At 40.9% G+C, this 16662-nt stretch overlaps 1 protein-coding gene across 3 annotated transcripts in view; it reads left to right on the forward strand.

Annotated features, from left to right (window-relative positions):
• Positions 1–16662, forward strand: part of cut (homeobox protein, cut) — an 87330-nt gene that overhangs the window by 52378 nt on the left and 18290 nt on the right. The gene's annotated exons all lie outside the window — the stretch shown is intronic.

A 16662-nucleotide genomic window follows, 5' to 3' on the forward strand; every position in this document is an offset into this window, starting at 1 on the left:
TCCTCCACTTAATTTAATAAACTGTCTATGAAAACCACACCACGTACCGCCCCTCAGACCCCAGACAATTACCCAGCGCAATGAAATGTAAAACCGTTAAGATTAGACAAATGTTGCCAACCCAAAGCATAAAATAAAGGAGTTAAGTTGCAACCCTGAACCCCTCCAAAAAAGGAAAAAATTTCAACCGCAGACGATGGCGACGACGTCGACGCACGACTGACCAGCCCCCGCACACTCCCCCTTGCGCATGTCCTGACTGTCCGCACGCACAATTGAGAAAACACTTGCATAAGTAAACAAAACACCCACAGCGCCACGCCCCCAGCCGCACAGCCGCCTAGCCGCCCAGCCTCGCAGCCAGTTTAGCGCACTTTTCTTGTAATTTTCTAGCCAAACACAAGTGCAAAAAAAATAACAGAGAAAAAAAAACAGAAGGAAATACAAGGCAAACAAATGAGCGTCCCGGCAAAACAACAACAAAAAATGGCAGAAAAAAATAAAAGGACTTTTGACTTCTTCTTTACAGGACGTTACAAGAAAGGGCAACGCAGAAGCTACAAAAAAAAAATATGATAAAAAAAATATGCAAGGGATTTGACTCGAAAGCTACGAGGACAGTTCCCAAAATAAAAAGAGCTCTGAAAAAAAATGTTTTTTTTTTGTGTAGAAAAAGTTAAAATGAAACTTTGCGCAAGACACTTTGATTGGGTGGAGTTGAACTGCAGACTATAGACTAACTGGCTGAGGCGAGGCAGCGGGAGGGCGGTTGGTTTGGTGTAAAGTGATATCATTAAAATATTGACATGACAATTTTAACGCCTACAATTTGTTGTCTGCCTTTGTTTACATTTGCTATCATCTGCGTTTGTCTTTGGCTGTCCTTAAAGGCAGGCTTTGCCATGGAAAGGACCCTTCCTCAAACACAAGCTTCAGCATTTATAAGCTATTCAAGTGGCTGCCATCATATTTGTATTTTTTTCTTTTTGTTCTTTTTGTTGTTTGTCTACGCCAACTTTAAATGCCGTTCACACAAACTTTTCTGAGCTGCTGCTCAAACGTTTAAGGATACGATACAAAGAGGAACTCAAGAAAATTCAATCATCGTGTTAGTTTCAACTGATCATACAATCTGTCTTTCTTTCCTTCCACTCTGTCTCCCCCTCCTTCCCTTTCTTTTTCTCTCCTTATTCCTCTCTTTATCGATATATATGTCTCTCCACCTCGTTATCTTTCGCTATCTCCCTCTCTATCTCTCCATTGGTCTCTCTCTCGCACTTTCTATCTCTATCTCTCTCTCTCTCTCTCTGTCTCTTCCTCTTCCCCTATCTTTCTCCCTTTCTCCCTTTCTCTCTCTCTCTCTCTCTCTATGTTGCCATTTATCTCTGTATTTCTCTTTGCCTCACACTCTTCATCACTTCCACATCATTTCGCTCGGTGCATCTCCTCTGCCCCTTCGCTGCTTTTTTTCCAATTTCTTTAATGCAAGCCGCGCTGCACGTTAACCGCGTCTCCATTGTGCCCACATTGAATGATTGCTTATTGCCAGCGTCAATTCCCCAATCCCCCAAAAAGCGCAGCCCCAATCTAGAACCCAAGCAAAAAAACCCGCTGCAAGTTTTGCGTGCGAATTCGTTGACTGGGAGGGGGTTAGCTGGTTAGGGGCTGGTTGCATTTAAGCATCAATCATTATCATTTGCCATTAAGTGCAGCGCAGCATCTTGCCAGGCATTCGGGACATCTTTCGCAGCTTCTAACTGCCATTAGCAACCCCTAGGTGTCGCTGCAACACAAATATAAAAAAGAGAATTGAAGCAAACCGCACCGCACCGCACCGCACCCCTCGTTGCATTTCTTTAATGTGTTATCACTTCACTTGGCACACAGCAGACACAATCTCTTAGCCCACGCTCATCCATCCCCTCTCTCTTTTCCCTCTCCCTCTCCGTCTCTCTCTCTTGGTTTCTCGCTTGCTTACCTGCCACTTATAGCTAGGCTTTTGCTTACATTTGCTTTGCTTTTCTTTTCATTTCAATTCATTTTTTCTTTTTATTTGAAATCCATTAAATGCTATTTTCGCCAAATGCTACGCGCCTCTAAAAACGATTTCCCGCAAATTCTCTACGCCGGAGTTTTGCTTAGCTCATTTGTTTGATTACTAGCGCCCCCTGGCGGCGCGCACACACACTTAACACTCTTGGAGGACCGGCCATATGCTGAGCAGCTCCAGAGACACAGCCCATGCACAGCTGTAATAAATGCACTCGCCTGACAACTAAATCACTTACGTGTGCGCCCAAAGATTCAGATTTATCTGTTACACATGTTCATAAATATGCGACAATATTTTTTAGACGCCGTCGCGCAACAGGCCCCAAAAAAAACGTAGCAAAAAGGGCAAAAAAAAAAACACCAGAAAGAATAGTTATTTTGGGCATGCCGAAGATGAAATACCCTTACTGATTTTGATGATGTGATTCGATATGCCAATAACTATATAGTATATATATAACCATTCGCAGCAAAAAGTTGAATCCACAGCATATTTGTGTATGTATATACCATATGGTATATATATAATATCGAAGATATGCTCTTTAAAATCTGCAAGTTGCATAACAAAATGAAAATACCCTCAGTATAGCGTATAGAATGCAAGCATGTGTGATCGACAGTTGTGCAAAAATTATGTTAAATGGAATTGCAACAGTTGTTTGTTGTTAGAGAGTGTCTTGTTGGCTCTGATCTGGTCTACGGTCTCTGGACTTCTAATAGAACCAACTTCCACTCCTCCTCTCCCCTCACACTAGCCCCCAACCAGGCACTTGACTTCGCTCTTCTTCAGCGCATTTGTTTGTCTTGGCGAAGCGCGTGTTTATTTTTTCGCAGAAGTGCATTTTTATAGACAAAGTGCACGGAGAGCGTGTAAAAATAGCAGCGGGCCAACCATGGGTTAAACATGCCACAAACAACAACAAAAATATGTTATAAAAAAGTAGAAAAAAAAATGATATATATGTTTATGCGATAAAAGTTGCTAGCAAATTAGCAGCTCCACAAAAACAAATACATATGCCAAAAACCACAAATAATAAAATCTAAAACACTTCCGTTTTGATTTAGTTAATATTATATCTATATATGCCGTATGTACATAAATTAAAGGGAAAAAGAAATGACACGTTCGGTTTTTTTTATCACGCAACAAACAAAAACAAATAACTTAGCCAAACAACAACAAAAATTATAATAATAATAACTTATATAGAACATGGCGAGTGTTGCCCACAAAAAGATTTCTCTTCTGTTGTGTCTCTTTGCCACGCGGAAGATTTAAATACACTATGAACTGTATTATTAATTAGTATATATTTTAATGTATATTAATTAATATATTATATACTTAAATATATATTAATAGAATCATGCATATACTTTAGCTTATCATTTAATTGCAAATCTTTAAAAAAAATTGATTATTTCTTGTGCTTTTTGGGCCAACATGTTTTTTGGCTTCTACTGCACAGTTCATGACAAAACTATAATACCCTCTTCAAGGGCCCAGGAAATTAAAAAAAATCACACAAAATATAACGAACCACATTATGTGTGTGTGTGGTTTGTTCCGCGGCAACGCGCGTTTTTTATCGCTGGTGGTCAAAAAAAAAAAAGTATATGTATATATATATAATTATATATATATATTTATATATTTATTTATTTCAATATAGATAAATTATAAAAACACAAGAAAACAATGTTTATCGAGCAAACAAACAAAATGCAACAACAACGAATGTTGTATTTGTTATGTCGCCACCGACAAACCGAAATCAATTTTTTTATGACTGCGGTTAGTCGGTCAGTTGTTATTGCTGTTAATATTTATCCGAACACTTGTCGTGCACAAGCATATAAAAATTAACAGCCAAAACAACAACAGACAAATTCATAAAAATACATATAAATACTTATATATATCGTCAGTGTTCGACTATCAGCTGAGAAAATTCATGTGAATAAATCGGAAATTGCTTGGAATGCGCATAGACCACAGCCTGGGAAGAGTTCTGTTTTATCTGTTGCACATGGCAGGTGGCAGCTGAACAGCTCTTCGATGCAGCTAAGTGTCTTGAAACCTCAAATAACTCTTATAGTCAAGTGCTGAGATATACGTATCAATCAAGGCTGCGCTCGGATTCGAACCAAACAAAGTTTAGTCCGGTGTACTAGTTTTATATTTACCGCTAACCGAACTTCAAACGGGTTGGTTGCATTGAGCCAAGGCTCGAACCAAATAATAAGGCTGTTCAAACTTGTTAGAACCCGGAGTTTCAATTGATGTTTTATTTTAATAATAAAGAAAAAGAAAAGAAAGAAATTAGGAACATTTTTTAGATTAGCCAAGGCAAGAAGTTAGTTAGAACCAACGGCAATTTTTTGTTTGATTTGGTTCGAACCGGAATCGAGCCTTGAGATTAGTTTTTCTCAAATAATTGACACTGCTCTAGTAAGGTGAGAGTTCTGGCTTATCTAAAAGTGTGACATATTCTAAAAACTATTGCATTATGCTCCAAAAATGGTTTATACTCAATAAGATTCTTGTATATAATACAAATATTTCAAGTTCGTTGCACTATCAATCAAACGAATCTTCCCGCATTTGGCCTGCCCACTGACTCTGAATCTGACTGTGACTCGGACTTGGACACGGGCACGGACATGGACTTGAACTAACCGAAACCCCTACCAAACCCCTCCTCCTGCCCCCCCACCACCGCCAACTGACCAGCATAATGCGTACTGAATATATTGTACTTATATAGATAATCATAATAATAATTTTCATGCACAAATTCGATTTGTGCTTATCATCGCGTGACGCGAGGCGAGCCAACGACTGTATTGTGCCGCACAGCTTCTGGAAACGGATGAACTGGGGAACTGAGGAACTGAGGAACTGTGAAACGAACAGCGATTGTTGGGGGTGAGCTCAATGATGAGCTATCAAAATTATATTGCTCGAGTTGACGGATGGGTTTTCAACTAATTAGAAATTAAGCACACAGAGGCGTATGTGTATGCATATGAATATCTATGTCGCTTGTGCGACCCGCAGATACACTTTTTTTTTAGAGTTTGCATTTTTCATTTTTTTAACATTTCTGACGCACTTGGGCCGAATTTGAAATACCCAACGTCATTGTTATTATCTATTATATGATATTAACGGTTGGTTGGACTATTCACTATAATAGCTTATTTTAAGTGCAAATATTTGTGCACGCGTTGTGTATATGTGTCTGTGTGTGTGTGTGTGTGTTTTGTCTGTGTGCTGTGAGACAATTGAGTTTATTTTTAAAAAATTCAAATTTGGGATCATGCGGAAAACCCATAGCGAGGCCAACCGCAGTTGGCTAAAATTAAACCAAATTAGCCCCAAATCGACAGCAACTGTGCAAACAACTGATCAATAAACTTGTTGGAATTGGGCGCTAATCTAGCAAAGCCAAAGTCGGGGCCGTAACGTCACTGATCTGTGCCCAAATACACACACGCACACACACGCACACACGCACACACACACACACACACACACACACAGATACGCACTAATACACGTGCATAGGCGTGGCAATCATCAATATTAATAATAAATACAAGTGGCAGCAACGGAGGAGACAGCCGAAATAAATTTGATTAGGCAGTGTCAAGGCAGCTCAATTCGAATTGTTTATTGTTGTTATATTCTTCTATTTGATTTGTATTAATATTCATCATAATTCATAATTCATAATCACCACACGCACACACACATGAACAGCAAATTATGTACTAAACAATTTGAAATGATTGCCCCAGCTTTTAAATGATTTCAAATTTTTGTGTTTGGGCTCTTTCAAATTATTGGCGATTACTATAATTTAGTATGATTTTTTTCAATTTAAGCTAAAGTTCGACAATTTCTAGCAATTCATTTGCGTGTTAAATACCAATAAAAAATATATATGCATATGTTTATATAGTATAGTCATGTTACGGTTAACGCGGGTAAGCGTCTATTTTCCATATCCTTTTCAATGGACACATCCAAAGAAAGCACTTGGGTTTACTTTTTATGTCATTTAGCTCAACTAGCTGCAACTTTTAACACTGCTGTACAACGGAATATAGGCGCATTTCAAGCAGAAAGCTGCTAAAAGCTTGTTTCAATGCAGTTGAGCGCACTTAAAGCTCGTCCTGCTGCTAGTTTGCATTAAACTCTTCTCTCGCCCTACTGCAACTTTGTGTTTGTTTCGCAACACTGTTTGCCAACACTGCAGCTTGCTAAAAGCTACTTAAAGATTGCCTTAATCACACTAGAAGCTTAAAGCTTCACCTGGTGTATACACTGCCTTGCTCTGCCCTCGCTCGCTTTTTTGTTTACTGTTGCTGCCACTGCAGCCAGCTCTTGTTGCTGCACGTCAAAGCAAAGGAACAGGCAAACTTTATTTATTATGAATTTCAATTCTACACAAAATTTATGTTTTTTTGTTAACGCTGCTGTTGTTGTTGTAGCATACGCTATCGCGACAGCAGTACACACAATTGCAATTATTCAATTCAAATCAATCAGCAACAAATCGCACACACACACAAACACACAAACATACACACATGCACACACACACATATTGAGCTTAGTTAAAACTGCCTGCAATGATTTAAGTTGCTGCTGTTTGCAGTCGTTATCGTAGCTGCTGCTGCTGTTGTTGCTTTTGGTTTTGCTGCTGATTAAAGTAAAAAAAAAACAGTCATTATCATGCTCAAGTACACACACACACACGCTCACATGTGCTGTCCATTGAGTTGTGCTGTTTTCGCCGCTTCGTTGTTCGACCAATTGCGGATAAATTCAATTTATTTATCGCATATGGATTTTGATCAGCAGCACTCCCCGCTGCCCAGGCACACCAACGCCAAGCGCAAGCGGGCTGGCAATAGTGGGCGCAGGCTCTCCCGCTCGCACACACTGCTTGCCATCTCACTTGCGCACGCTCTTGTCTATTGTCTGCGCTGTCGCTGGACACATTGACTGATTGTTGATTGCTTACAGTATTTTTTGTTGTACTGTTCTTTTTTTAAGTATTTGTCAGCGCATATAGTCGGCATATAGCTATAGCTTAGTAACTGCTGTTCGCATGTATGGTAAATGGCGATTTTGATTTTTTTAAATTGATTATTTCCTTATTTTCGTGTACCAATTGCTGCTGCTGCTGCTGTTGTTGCAGTTGCTGTCGTTCTTATTGTTGTAGCTGTTGTTGTGGCGTGCGCTAGTTTGCTTCGTTTCGTTTCGGTTTGCTTTTGTTTTGATTGTTTACCATGTGATTTACATGCAATTTGTGTGATTTGTGTCATCAGCAATTGGTTGTTGTCTTTGCTAATACAATTCTCTGATCTCATTGCGAACTGCAAAACTACAAAAAAAAAAACAGTCTATATACACGCACACATATATGCATATATAATGGGTCTCATGTTTACGGCTCGTTGATTTCTGCAATTGCAATTGACTTTCACTTTGCATTAACTAGAATTAATAGTATTTAGCAATATTAAAAGTAATCATAAAATGCTGCCTAACAGTTTTTAACTCTCTGCCATTCTCTGTCTAACTTGCAGGTAAGCATTCCATATCCTTTGCTGACTAGCGTAAGTAACCTTCATTATTTATAGCCCCTACACTCTTTTTTTCTTTGCCATGACTGGCCACAAGTTGGCAGCGCGGCATCTCATTTGGCTGCTTAAATATCCATTTGGCACTTCATAAATTGCCGTAGGCTGCAATTGCGTTTGTCTAATTGGAGGCCATTAAATTTGTGGCAACCCCCAACTGCAAATCGGCCAAAGATTTTGCCATCGAAACGGCAACGCCTGATTTATGGCTAACAAATAAGTTGGCAACTTTGCAGCCAACTTGTCAACCAATTTTTCTGTCTAATTTTTTTCGGCTTGCCCCTTTTTTCCGCCTGTCTGGGTTGTGGGTGAATATGAATAATTACACAACACTGTCCCAAAACATGTGACCATCAATTTTGGACGCCTTGTCAGCTGGCCAAGTAAGCACACACACACCCAACCAAGCACAGACACACACACACGCAAACATATGAGGCGATGTCGTTAGACATATGAAATTGTCAATTTCGATTTTTGCACCCTGCACAAGAAATTTGTCTGTACCAGAGTTTCGTTAGGGAGTTCTCAATGCACATACTTAGTAGAAAAGCAGACATAATAATAATAAACTGTGTAAGCAGCATGCAACAAGTTTTAGTCACAGTTTAGTTTTCGAAATAAATAAAACTCAACCCGGCTAGTTTATTAGCATAAATTCACTAAAATTTTTGCAACTGTATTATGTACCATGTAATTAAAAATTCATTTGCGAGTTTCTGTGACAATATAACAATATAACGCATAACTTTTACGCATTAAACTTTCATAATTTTCATAGTTTAGTTGTTGTTTAACATTTTACAGGGTGTTTTTTGAGCACAGCCAACATGCGGCTTCATTTTTAAATTTTTCTACTCAAGTCAATTACAAGCTTGAGCGGAAATTTAAGATTTTAATTTGAGAAAACGAAGACAACTTTTGCCTGTCAATAAATCAAATTGCATTAATTCATTTAGCTTTAAATTGAGAAAATGCCTGTAGGCAGCCACAGTGGTTGCCACATGCAACGGCAAGCTGCAAGCGCGGCTCCCACGGAATGTGGCAAATCATCAACTTTAACAACTCGAAGAAAATGCATAAACAATTAATTAAACATGAATTTTTATTTATTGCTGCGTTCCAGCTTGGCAACAGCAATCAGCAACAAGTTGGCTGTTGCAGTTGCACATTTGTCTGATTAGCGTTTTTCTCCCTTTGGCGACCTTCTACGTGCGACACGTTTAAAACGATGCAAGCTCATGATAAGCCTTAACCGACTGATTATCGTGTTGTTTTTATCAACATAATCGTGATCACGTGATGCACAAACTTTTTGTGTTAACTAACAGGGAAATGGAAAAATACAGAAGCTAAGAATATGGCACACATTAAAGAACAACAAAAATTTGCATAAAAAACCTCGCGCAATTACATACACAATTGATTTCTAATTAAAAGCCAACCCCCCGCCCTCCCCCCCCCCCGCACACTCACTATTGGGCAATTTGATGAAATGCTTTGAGAGACAAAAGCCAAATAAAAAGGAAATGGAAATGGATATAATTATTGACGCCATGCATTTAAGTTGCGGCTGTACCCATAAAGATCAGGCTACAGTACACCCCCCCCCCCCCTCCACCCACATCCCCAACCCACTGGCTGCGTCTTTCAATCCAACGTTTGGACAATTAAAAAAGGCTAAGCGTTAAAATCGTTCATTTTCGGCTCGCAATCTGAAATTGGGGCGTCTGCGTGTGTGTGTGCGTGTGTAAAAAGGGGGGGCTGGGTTGGCTGGCTTTAATTAGTTTGCTACGCTGTCGCTTCAATTTTGACGCAGAAAAAAAACGGCGACGTCTTCGTCCACGTCGTCATCTTCTTCATCATCCGCATCGTCAACGCAAATTACGCGTCGTCAAAATAATTGCCGTGGGTCGCTCAAATGCGACCAGTCAGCCCCATCAACCTAGGCCAGCCAGGCAGCCAGCCAGCCAGCCAGCCAGTTGGTCAGTCCTTACACACAGATGCACTATGGGCCAGATGGTCTGGCAATAGTTCAAAAGTAGCTCTAAATAACAGTTATCGATATACCTTTCGAAATGCTAATTAGGAAACTTAGTGATGACAGCCGCATAATTGGTTTATCGATTCACTTATCGATATGTTTAGAAAATAATATATTCAAATTACTTTAACTAAAAACTGTTACAAAAAATTGCAGACAGACATTAAGCCAACTAGGCAGACTTTCTTCTCATTTATCATGCTTCAAAAATCGATACTTTTTATATTTGCGGCCCACTGTGCTGCTGTCCATAATCAGCAAGCCAAGCAGGCGGGCAATTAAAATCAGCAAGCTATCTAAATACGTACATACTTATATATATATATATATATATGTGTATATATAATTTTTTGGTATAGTTCATAGCCCCCCAGCCCCCACTTTTTGGCTGAGAATGGCAGCGCTTGTGACAGAACTGTTTTTTATGCATGCCCCCTGCTGCCAGTCGCTATCCCAGTCCATTTGGCCAGCAATTGGCATTACAATTTCTCGTTAATAGAAAATGAAATTGTCATCAAATGAAGATTGAGCTTAGCCGCAGACGCAGTGCCTGCAGCAAATCCAATTAGAAGTTGACGCTTAAATCAAATTAGAATACAACTGTTCAGCTGTCGCTCTCTCCCTCTCCCTCTCTATCTCTCTCTCTCTCTCTCTGTGTCTCTCTGTCCTTAACTGTTTCATTTCGTCGGCATTTAACTTTGTCGGCAATCTTCAGAGACACAAATCAATAAAAAGAATTACAAACTGATAATCGCATATTATATTTGCTTAAGATTCGTGAATGTTTGTGCCCATGAACTGCAGCTGTGCCCGGGGTGAGGGAGCATAAAGGGAATGCCGGAAATGCATGCCAATACGCTGGGAGACAAGGCAAATACTTCAGCTCGATTATCAATGCGCATACGTCACGTGTGACGACTTTAAGTGCCCAAAAATGAAATGTATAAAAAAAACAAATGCAACATTTCATACACGCCAGTCTGTTGCCGGGCCAGATCTCGCAGCTGAGTCGTAAAAAAAATGTGAAAAGGACAACTGCAAGAGGAAGGAAGTTGAAACCATTAGAAAATGCCCACGAGCTGGCCCGTCTATTGCACAAACAAAGCCACAACGAGCCAGCATGTGAAGCAAGTGGCACAATGTTCGCGTCCTGCCGCAGCACGCGTCACGCCCCTGCCCACGCCCTTGCCACAGCTCGGCCGGCAAGTCCTGAACGTGAGCCAGCTTGATATTAAGGTGTTGTGGCATTGGGCTTTTTTTTCCTATCCCCCCTTCTCCATTGACACAACCGACAAGCCGGCATATTCATATTTTTATATCTATTGGCGAAAAAAGACAACAACATCAACAAAAAAGGCAGCACAACAACAATGACAACAAGCACAAGGACGAGCACGAGGATATGATGCCTTACGAATGTTTGCTAGAGATGTTGATTGGCATTACGTTTGAGCAGGGCATTGGGGGGGTTGGGGTTTGGGGGTTGGGTTGGTCGTGTACGGGTGCGGTCTGCTGGCCGTTGTCTGCTTTTCTCATATTGATGATGCGGGCAAAGAGACAAAAACCGACAAAAACGACAACAGCAACAACAACAGCAACAACAACAGCAACAACAAGTACAACAAGCAGCAGCAGAAGAGCAATGCTGTACTCATAAATTATTGTCTAGACTATGATTTTAACGTTTTTTGATTATGAAAACCAAAAAACAAGAAGAGACCCAGTCTCTAACGGGCCACACAAAAAAAAAGGTTATTGTACAGCGCAATATATAAAATAAAAATCGCTGGCATAACCTTTTTAGCTGGACTCCTCCCTCTGCCCTCCCCCCTCTCACTCTGTTTAGGTTGGTTTGGTTTGTTTGCTGGTTGCTGCGTGTAGATATCATATCAATAAGCAAAAGGATTAGACATGTGACTGGACCAGTCGCTGCCTGGCTGCACCCCTCCCCCCCCCCCCCCCCTCTATCTTCACAAGGCACCCGCCCACTCAAGGGCTACATTTTGGGTCGACTTTGTAGTCGTCATTCAGTGTTTATCGAGGATGGTCGGGAAAAAAAATCACATTTTTGTTTTTTATTTTTGTGATATATATTTTTATGAAATTGAGGCAGAAATATGAATAAAAGTCAAGCTCGCGTTTGGCTGGTGCGAGTATTTGAGCGTGTGGGCGTGTGCGTGGGGCAAGTGGGGCACACAGGAACTGGGTTCGGCTTGGCCAGACAATTATTAAGCAAAAGTTTAACGAATTAGAAACAAAACGGTCGACTGAGTGGATCAGTCGGGAGTGGGTTATAGGAAGAGCTTTGATTAAAATGTAAAACTTGATGCTGGGCTTACACACACATAAATGTGAGTACGCGTGTGTGTGTGTGTGAGTGTGTGCGTCTGTGTGTCTGTCTCGGCCAGAGCCACACTTCAATTAAAACTGCCCGCTCCCCGTTCGTAGTCAGCACGCCGCACGCACAAAATTTTTGACAATAAAATCGAAACACATAAATCGAAAATTGTAAAATTCGTATAAGAAATTGCTGCCCCAAAAAGGGGTTTTGCCAAAAATACACCGACTGTCTGCCGCCTGCTCTGCGCTTTCTGCGGCAAGAACGTATTCGTTTGCGTCCTGCGCCTGGGAATTGTAAAGCTGTCAAATTTTAATTACAAAACTTTATAATCCAAAAAATACAACAACAAGCTGAAGACGCACAAACGCGCTGTGCGTTGCGCTGTGGGGGTTTTTGGGGGGTGGGTGGCGCCTTCTTAACTACCGCCACCCCCCTCGCAACGACCACTCACCTGCCATTGAATCGTTCTACTGTTCCTGTCGTTTTGCTCCCAAATCAATTCAATAACCGTGCCGTTATGTGCGTGTGTGCGTAAATGAATGACTGTTTGACTGACTGAATCACTGAATGAATGACAAACTGTACAACTGTCTGCCTGAAAGGTTGCCAGCCTGCCAGTCTGTCTGTCTGTCTATCTATCTGAATGTCTAACTGACTGATGAAACGCGCTTTGGCGTCGTTTCGTGCCAAGTTCAGTTCGAAATTGTTTGATTTATGCCTTTGAAATGTTATAAATTGGCAAGGTGCTGTCGCCCCTTCTATGGCAATGTAACCTGTTTCCCACCGCCCCGTTTTGCCACTCCCTATATTTATGCCGCGAGCAATTGACAAATAATGAAAAATACAAAATTACCTGCCACTTAGGAGGCTTTAAGTTTTGTGAATACCAACAATCGCACGCAAATCTTCTATATTTGAATTGAGTGGAAGCCATTCAGATTAATAGTTAAACACACAAATTGTTGAAAGAAAAACACTCATGAATAAATTCATGAATACACTCATGAATACATGAATACATTCTAGAGCGTTTAGCATGCTAATTGTTAACATAAAAAAACATGCTTACAAACATTGATCAATGTACTCATCAGTACATGCATATACTCATAATTACACTATATTCATAAATGTTGTGAGTCATTAGAGTCAAATAATAACGCATTTAAAGCGCAAATATTAAATACACTCATAAATGAACACACAAATCCATTTATTCACATTGCTGATCAACGCCACCTCTGCATACACTCATGCATATCTCCGTGAATATACTCACAAATCGTATAATAATGCTGCCAGTGATAACATCAATTAATACTGATAAGTGCACCTGTGAATGCACTTATAAATACATTTGTTAGCGCTGCTAATAATACAAAATCGTTGCATTTATTCATGAATGCACCCATGAATACACTCATGAATCTCAAGCTGTCTGATTAGCACACCACAAACGCAAATCGAACCAAATGCAAATGCCAAGACATTTGCATCACTCACGAATGCACTCACACACACACACTCACACACATTCATATGCTAGCTGCCTTTGGCTCTCTTCTTCTTTTTACTCCGCGTTTTTTTTTTTGTTGTTGCATTGTTGTCTTTTGTTGCAAATTGCCAACATGGGCATTGCCAGCTGCCAGCAGCAACAACAATCATAAAGAATACGACAAAAGCTTTTGGCGTCAAAGCTCTGGGGTGCACTTGGCAGACTTTAAGCCGCAGCAGCAGCTCACCCCTCCCCTCCCCCACCGGCCTCTTTCCTACCCCTTTTGACGGCAACACTTGAAACAATCAAAAATCAATGACAAACGAACAGCAGAAAAAAAACACTGAAAAAACACGACATTGAGATGGCAAAAACGACGCTGCGGCTGCTGCTGCTCTTTACTCATTTGTCTTTTGGCTTTTTGGAAATTAACAGCACACGACCCCCCCCCCCCCCCCCACCCGCCTCACACACACACACCTTCGCCCACTGACTGTCGCAGCAGCAGTCGAAAGCCTCTTTAGCTGACTGCTTGAAAAGTAACCCCTTTTTTATAGCGCCCAAGCAAGCTTCCTTTACTCGCTCCGCATCGCTCTCTCTCTGTCTCTCTCTCTCTCTCACTCTCTCTCCCCCTCTCTCTCGCGCGCTTTGTCTTGTGTGCTGTCTCTATGCCTCGCTTTATTTACATACATATATATGTATTGTATATACATATATATATGCATATATATTTTTAAATTTTTATGCCCGAATGAGTTTTAATTCCTTTGACGGTTGCTTTTGGCATTGGCAGCTGGCGTGCCTAAAAGGCTGCTACAACAATTTTTATATATGTATTATACGCGCACATGCAGCTTCTTCTCTGTATGTGTGTGTTTGTGTCTTTGATTGCTTATTGTTAATTTGTATTTGTATATTGGTCGCTTGTATATGTGAGCTCTGAGATGTTTTTGCTGCTGCTGTTCGCTGATTAAACCCTTTTTTACCCTAGTCCATATGAATGAATGTGGCAATCACACACACACACGCAACACATACATAGAGCATCTTAATTCCTTTTGGCGTTTTATGCATCGACCCAAGCAATTCGCCCACCTGCTGCCACATTTTGTTGTGCCTATGAGTCTGTGTAAGAGTGTGTGTGTGTGTTCGCCCATCAACGTCTTTTGCCTTCGAGTGTTTGTTATTATTATTGTTGTTGCTGTTGTCATGTGTGTGTGCGTGTGTCTGTGTGTGCGTATGTGTATTGACTGCTTTGTCAATTGTTTGGGGCTGCTGGCAGCCTGCCTGGCTGCCTGCTTGTCGTCGCGCTGGCTGCCTGGCAATTTTGTTAATTACAAATCGTTTGCTTTTGGCTCTATGCTAATGTCTCTGCCTGGGACACCAATCCCCCAGCCCCATCCCCAGCCCCAAACCCAAGCCCACACCCCAACCACTTGGCCCGCTTGGCTGTCATGTGTGTGTGTGTGTGTGTGTGTGTCTGTGTCTATTTTTGCATAACTTACGCAACTTTTTACAATTCTGACAGCTACCCCACCGCCAGCAAATGCCCCAACCCTTTGCACAACAAACAAAAAAACAACACAAGGGTTGTTGTTCTATTATATTTTATATATATGTATATATACATAAATATATGCATATTTGTATACAGTTATAGACTATCAGCTGAATATCGCTGTCTATTTTACACACAAAATGCACTTCTTGGGGCTAGCAACAAACCAACGCCAATTAACAGCTGGCCACACACTCTCACTCTCACACTAACACACACACACAGACACGCACACAGGCAGCAGCAGCCTGAACTGTCAGTCAATGTCCAAAAGTCCCTTACCAAAATATTCAACTATTCCCATTGTTGGAAAAATGTAAATTTTCATAATTTTATAGTCAATACTTTGTGTATAGCAACCCCCCGCGCTGCGTCCCTTCACAGCATTCATCTCATAGTTTTTGTTTGATTGCTACGTAGTTGTTGCATCCCCTCCCACCTAACCGCCTCTCCACCACCGACTTCTACTTTCGATTCGTATATATGGGCATCCAGTGAGCCGCAAAGCCAAAGCCACAGGCAGCCAACGAATTGGACAGGCAAAAGTTTTTGGCGCAAAGGGTTGCAAATGATTTTTGAGTTGTGTCGAAAATCCCCAAAAAGTTGATTTATCGTTTTAATAATTCTTCAACTGTGCCTGAAAACTCCAGCTTCTGCCTCCGCCCGCTTGCCGGCTGCCGCCTGCCGCCAGCCGCTGGCCGCCTTGTCGTGCTGCTCTTCAAAATATATAACAAAATCAAATCGAAATGACAAAAATGTGAAGATGCACTCATCTATTAATATTTACCTAAGTACTGTGCAGCGTTGCCGCATTTCAGCAGACGCTGTTGCCAAATTTCAATTTTAAAACCTTTTAGACTCTAGTTTGAAGGCGTTCGCTTGTGTGTGTGTTTGTGTGTGTGTGTGTGTGTGTGTGTATGTGTGTGTATAGCAGTTGATTATTAATGCACTCGTGTGTGTGTAAGACACAACAAGACACACACGTACCCAGGCACAACCCTTGGCATACCCGTACACTTGCGCCGCATGCTAATTGCGTTTATTTAACAAAACAAATTTTTTACATTTCCCAGCTTTTGAAGGTGGGGCGACTCAATTGAGTTGGCAATTAGATGCCAGCCAGAAGGGATTTTTTGAATAGGTCTATATGGGGTATACAACATTTTTATGCAATTAATTTGAGTCGTCGTCGTCGTTGTCATCGTCGTCATCGTCGTTGTCGTTGTCGTTGTTGTCCTCGCTATCGTCTTGTGTCATATGCTACTTCTTCTTTTAACAGTGGGGTTGTTGTCCTTAGCAGCTCTCACATGTCTTGTATGCTAATGAAAAATCGAACACGCAACCCCAGACCCCGCAATTAGTTGGATAGAGGGCATGGTATGTGTGCTGCCTTTTGATTGATAATGAAATTAACTGCTTAGCATTTCTAGGCATGACATGTTCTACGAAACCAGCTAAAGACACATGTTTCGATGCGCATTAACATGCATATGTATATACATATATAT

This window comes from Drosophila montana, unplaced genomic scaffold (genome assembly GCF_035044405.1).
Source record: "Drosophila montana isolate Dmon_TW-CO22-7 unplaced genomic scaffold, ASM3504440v1 contig_1624_1, whole genome shotgun sequence".
NCBI classification, from domain to species: domain Eukaryota; kingdom Metazoa; phylum Arthropoda; class Insecta; order Diptera; family Drosophilidae; genus Drosophila; species Drosophila montana.